Consider the following 6,445-nt stretch of genomic DNA (forward strand, 5'->3'; position numbering starts at 1 on the left):
ACAACCCTTTGATCCTGAGAGAGATAGGACATTTCATAGATTAGTTAGGCATCATTTTATACCTTTTGATCATCCTGAGCATTCCATTACTGGTGAATCTGTGCATTCTGTTATTGGTGATTTTGATCATCCTGATTTTGAGCATTATAATTTTGAGCATTTTGATTCTGAGCATTCTGATTTTGAACATTCTAAGAACATGGCACAACCTCCACCCCGTGAGAGGACTCTAAGGGAAATGCCTGCACCTGATTTCACCTACGAAAGCTTGTGCATCCAATACCCTGATGAGGATGTCCCATATGTTCTTAAAACTGGACTGATTCATTTGCTTCCAAAGTTTCATGGCCTTGCAGGTGAAGACCCGCACAAACATTTGAAGGAATTTCATATTGTCTGCTCCACCATGAAACCCCCAGATGTCCAAGAGGACCACATATTTCTGAAGGTTTTTCCTCATTCTGTAAAGGGAGTGGCAAAGGACTGGTTGTATTACCTTGCTCCAAGGTCCATCACGAGCTGGGATGACCTTAAGAGAGTATTCTTAGAATACAATTTCCCTGCTTCTAGGACCACAACCATCAGGAAGGATATCTCAGGTATTAGACAAATCAGTGGAGAGAGCCTGTATGAATACTGGGAGAGATTTAAAAAACTATGTGCCAGTTGCCCTCACCATCAGATTTCTGAGCAGCTGCTTCTCCAATATTTTTATGAAGGACTCAGTAATATGGAGAGAAGTATGATAGATGTTGTCAATGGTGGAGCCCTTGGAGACATGACTCCTGCTAAAGCCAGAAATTTAATTGAGAAGATGTCTTCCAACTCCCAGCAGTTTAGCGCTAGAAATGATGCTATAGTCATTAGAGGAGTGCATGAGGTAGCTACAAACTCAGCTGCATCATCTGAAACTAAGAAGCTTGAAGGCAAACTAGATGCAATGGTTAACTTGGTAACCCAGTTGGCCTTGAACCAGAAATTTGTACCTGTCGCAAGGGTCTGTGGTTTGTGCTCCTCTACTGACCACCATACAGACCTTTGCCCTTCCATGCAGCAACCTGGAGCAATTGAGCAGCCCGAAGCTTATGCTGCAAACATTTACAATAGACCTCCTCAACCTCAGCAGCAAAATCAACCACAACAGAACAATTATGACCTCTCCTGCAACAGATACAACCCTGGATGGAGGAATCACCCTACTCTCAGATGGTCTAGCCCTCAGCAACAACAACAGCAGCCTGCTCCTTCCTTCCAAAATGTTGTTGGCCCAAGCAGACCATACATTCCTCCACCAATCCAACAACAACAACAGCCCCAGAAACAGCCAACAGTTGAGGCTCCTCCGCAACCTTCCCTCGAAGAACTTGTGAGGCAAAATGACCATGCAGAACATGCAGTTTCAACAAGAGACCAGAGCCTCCATTCAGAGCTTAACCAATCAGATGGGACAATTGGCTACACAATTAAATCAACAACAGTCCCAGAATTCTGACAAGCTGTCTTCTCAATCTGTCCAAAATCCCAAAAATGTCAGTGCCATTTCATTGAGGTCGGGAAAGCAGTGTCAAGGACCTCAACCCATAGCACCTTCCTTATCTGCAAATGAACCTGCTAAACTTCACTCTACTCCAGAAAAAGGTGATGACAAAAATTTACCTAACAATTTCTGTGCAGGTGAATCTTCCTCTGGTTATTCTGATTTGCAGAAGCAGCACATCCCTCCTCTTCCATTCCCTCCACGAGCAGTTTCCAACAAAAAATTAGAAGAAAAAGAGAAAGAGATCTTGGAAACATTTAGAAAAGTAGAGGTAAACATACCTCTGCTGGATGCAATTAAGCAAATTCCAAGATATGCTAAATTCTTGAAGGAGTTGTGCACTAATAAGCGGAAGCTTAAAGGAAGTGAACGAATTAGCATGGGCAGAAATGTCTCCGCATTGATTGGTAAATCTGTTCCCCAAATTCCTAAAAAATGTAAAGATCCAGGTACATTCAGCATACCTTTCATTATAGGGAATAGTAAGTTCGACAATGCCATGCTAGATTTAGGAGCTTCTATTAGTGTTATGACTCTGTCTATTTTTAATTCTCTATCTCTAGGTCCCTTGCAGTCAACAGATGTGGTAATTCATTTAGCTAATAGAAGTGTTGCCTATCCTGTTGGTTTCATAGAAGATGTCTTAGGTTGGTGAACTGATTTTCCCTGTTGATTTTTATATTTTGAATATGGAAGATGGATTTTCTCAAGGATCAGTTCCCATCATTCTAGGCAGACCCTTTATGAAAACTGCTAGAACTAAGATAGATGTATATGCAGGCACACTATCCATGGAGTTTGGTGATATAGCTGTTCATTTTAATATTTTGGATGCTATGAAATACCCATCTGAAGATCTTTCTATATTTCGTGCTGAAATAATTGACCATGTTGTTGATGAATACATGATTGATCTTTATTCTAATCTGCATGCCTCTCACTCCTCTCACTCTTCATGCATTGAATCTGAAATTGTACTTGATCATATATCTGAATTTGATGCTGAGAGTGAATCTGAAATTGATATTGATTGCATGTCTGGTGGTGGTGTTTTACCTCTCGAGATTGATTTTATAGAGTCAGATAGGACTAACCATGTTTCAGGAAGTACACATACCTCTGACTTTCTTTATGAGGTACAGGCTGAGAAACCATCTCCTTCTACCACTATCCAGCCGACCACACCAGAATTGAAGCCTCTGCCATCAAATTTAAAATATGCTTACTTGGATGATAGCAAAAGTTTTCCAGTGATTATATCTGCCTCCCTTGCTGATGAGCAAGAGGAGAAATTGTTGTCTGTTCTCAAGAAGTATAAGAAGGCTATAGGCTGGACCCTGGCGGACATTCCTGGTATTAGCCCATCCACATGTATGCATCGAATAAATTTAGAGGATGGAGCTAAACCAGTAAGACAGCCACAGAGAAGACTCAACCCGGTGATTCTTGATGTAGTGAAGAAGGAGATAACCAAGCTTTTGCAAGCTGGAATCATTTATCCTATCTCCGACAGCCAATGGGTGAGTCCCGTCCAGGTAGTCCCGAAGAAGACCGGCCTCACAGTGATCAAAAATGAGAAGGAGGAGTTGATTCCTACTCGGGTGCAGAACAGTTGGAGAGTCTGCATTGACTATAGGAGGCTGAACCAAGTTACCAAAAAGGACCATTTTCCCCTACCATTCATTGACCAGATGCTTGAGCGCCTGGCAGGTAAATCTCACTACTGTTTCCTTGATGGTTTTTCTGGTTATATGCAAAATACTATTGCTCCTGAGGATCAGGAAAAGACCACATTCACCTGCCCCTTCGGCACGTTTGCCTATAGGAAGATGCCTTTCGGCCTGTGCAATGCCCCAGGTACCTTCCAGCGGTGCAATTTTCCATTTCCTGCTTCTAATTACAATTTGGTTCTTGTTTCTTCTTCTACTTTCAATTACGTTTCTGTTTTCACTTTCGTTTCTGTATCATTTACGTTTCTGTTTATTTACGTTTTTGCTTCATGTTTCATTTACGTTTTCTGTTTGAATCTATGGAAGTCTAAATATTCTGGTGTTGTTTCCTTCTGAGGACGAAGCCCTTTGAGGTTTCATTTATAATGTGGTTCCCTGGCAGTTTTCCCTTCACCAGTTAACCCAAATTCGTGAACATTAATCAGTGCACGCTTCATGTTCGATAATTGCCTCTGAGCCTAACTTGAATTCATGCTTAATGAACGAAGGGCTAACTGGTGTATGTGGTGCCTAATCACGTATTGATAACGCTAAGTTGATTTTCGCTTAGTCAATTGAAATAGGGTTGGATTAAGTGGTTAACTGTTAGGGATGAATTCTCCATAACCCAGGATAAGAGAATGGCTTTCTGAATCAGAGGAAACAACCCATTTTTAATATTATTAGTTTCGTATTCCAGTTTACTTGTTCTGCTCCTTAAATCACAAAACAAACAACCCACCCCCCCCAATCGTTACTGTTACTGCAAGTATATTATGAACATTTGGTTTATCATTGCTCGTTGGTAAACGACCTAGGATCACTTCCTAGTTACTGCATTTTCATGTTTATTTGATTCGGGTACGGCCTCGATCACTAGGAAAGAGGTTTTTAGACCTTATCCTACTCTAACATACCCAACACCATTAATATATATGTTTTTATTCTTTTTACAGATGTTGAGGGAAGAAGCCTAGAGTTTCAAGAACCTCTAGATTTGAGGTCAAATCCTTATCAAGGGGAAGGGATGATGTAATCCTACCCCCCAAGGGCATTGGATAGAAGAATCCAATAAGATTGGGCCAAAGATGTAGGAGAAGGCCCTAGGGTTCTCATGAGCCTTAAGGTAAATTTTGGGCCCAAGGGCTAAGTATGAGCCCACTTATCTTTGTACATATTATATTAGGACTTCATTATTTTTGGGCCTTGTATTTAGGGTTCCATAGTGTAGGGAGGGTACCCTAGTAATGTAGGATTTTTCAGCCTTTGTATTTTAGGGCACCTAGACTAGTTTTTGTATTAGGGGTAGTTTTGTAATTTCACATGCTTTAAGTGCACTATTTGATGTGTGTGTTGGGAGAGAAATTTAATTGAATTGGGAGAAGCCCAATCCAATTAAATTTTGGACCAACCTAAGGGGGAGGTGAGCATTTGCTTGCTACACCCCATTGCCACATCATATAGTCACACTTCGTCCATGTCCTTCATGTTTTACATGCCTCATGACACCTAACCATACTTAGTGGAGAATCTTAGATTTGATCTTGGATTAGTAGGCTGAACCATATATGAAATTCACTAATTATAATTAGTGAAATTTTGGCTCCACAAATTAAAATTCAAGTGAAATTTGAATAGAAATAAAAAATTTCCTCCAATTTTCTGTGACACTTAGGCTATAAATAGAGGCATTATGTGTGCATTTTGCAACTGTGATCATTTGAGAAATTAGAAGTCAAGCATTCTCCCTCTTCTCTCTCTCAAAATTATTTCCCCACTCTCCCTCTCCCTCCACTCATCTTCTCCGACGTTCAAGCTCTTATCCATGCATCTAGACATGTTTTCATGCATCTAGACATATATGTAGTCTTTGAAACTGTGGAGGAGATCTAGGTATTGGAATGCAATTAATTTGAACCCTTGATCCTTCATTAGTTATACACAACTCCCGAGTGTAGTCCCATATCCTTGCATATTGTAGTTTTATGCTACCTTTAACCATTGATCGGGGCACCCCATAGTCTTCTCTTATATGTTCATGTGCCTTAACATGTGTAATTTGGATGAGACCTTAACTTATCAACCAATTTTTATACAACCCATTTCATTGTAGCTTGCTTGTTTTTGAAGACCCTACTCCAAATATGCTCCTCCACAAAGGTCTTCACTTGAAAGCTTTTTGTAACATTGGTCCATGTTAAGTAAATTCATGGACATCCCTTTTGTTTGCAGCGTGTTCTAGCTCCAATGGTATCATTTTTAGGCCACATGAGATCCCTGCTATGATATATGGTATACTCTCTTACATCTTCTATAAAAAATTTGATAGTCTTAAACTCCATCACAACCTCCAAGTGAACTTTTCCAAAATGGCTTTTAGCATTGTAATGAGGATACGCAATCTTTTTATTGGTGTCCTCTTCATTGTCATTGCTGGGTAAAGACTCAAATTCTTTAAACTGGTAATTATCATTGCTTGTGTCACTTGACCCCTTCCATCATCTTCATCTGGAGACTCATAAACATACTCAGGATCAATTTCATCAAGATCAGACAAGTCATCAACTTATTCAAGATCATCATCATTATCTACACCATGCAAAACATCACCAAAATCAACCACAATATCAGTAATAAAATCTATTACAGTTTCAAAAAAAAAACTCAATCCCTTACCAGCTTAAGTGTTAACTCCTTTTTCTGATTGATTTAGACCAGCATTGCCTACACCATTGACACCATTATCAACAAAGGTTTCATTCAAAACAACCCCTTATATTAGGCAATAAATCACTTCCAACTTCATCCACAGGTTCTTCAACAATAGGTTTAGCAACAACATGATCAACTCCACCCCGAATGGAATAGACAATCATCTTTATTTCTTTTTCAAAATCAGCACCAACACCTTCATGTACATTCTGAGTAGAATTCTCACAATTAGCCGCATCATTTTTTCCCCAATAACATTTTCAAGCACATCAGCAAGTATGATCTCCAGCATTTCATTCACTACATGTTTAAAGTGTACATGTACATCTTTGGCAACATCAACAAAGCCTATGTTGCACATATCCAACACATCCCAATCATTTTCCAACCTCTGGAAACCACCCTCAAGCCCCTAATTAGGTATTAAATAATAAACTAAACCAAACTTTATTCTCACAATTAGCCGCATCATTTTTTCCCCCAATAA

At 39.7% G+C, this 6,445-nt stretch overlaps 1 non-coding gene across 1 annotated transcript; it reads right to left on the reverse strand.

Annotated features, from left to right (window-relative positions):
* Positions 1–577: 577 nt before the first annotated feature.
* LOC114388839 lies at positions 578–684 on the reverse strand. Its single transcript, XR_003661629.1, has one exon. It is a non-coding gene; the product is annotated as a small nucleolar RNA R71 (small nucleolar RNA).
* Between the last annotated feature and the right edge of the window lie 5,761 nt (positions 685–6,445).

The sequence above is a fragment of the Glycine soja genome, chromosome 15 (genome assembly GCF_004193775.1).
Source record: "Glycine soja cultivar W05 chromosome 15, ASM419377v2, whole genome shotgun sequence".
NCBI classification, from domain to species: Eukaryota; Viridiplantae; Streptophyta; class Magnoliopsida; order Fabales; family Fabaceae; genus Glycine; species Glycine soja.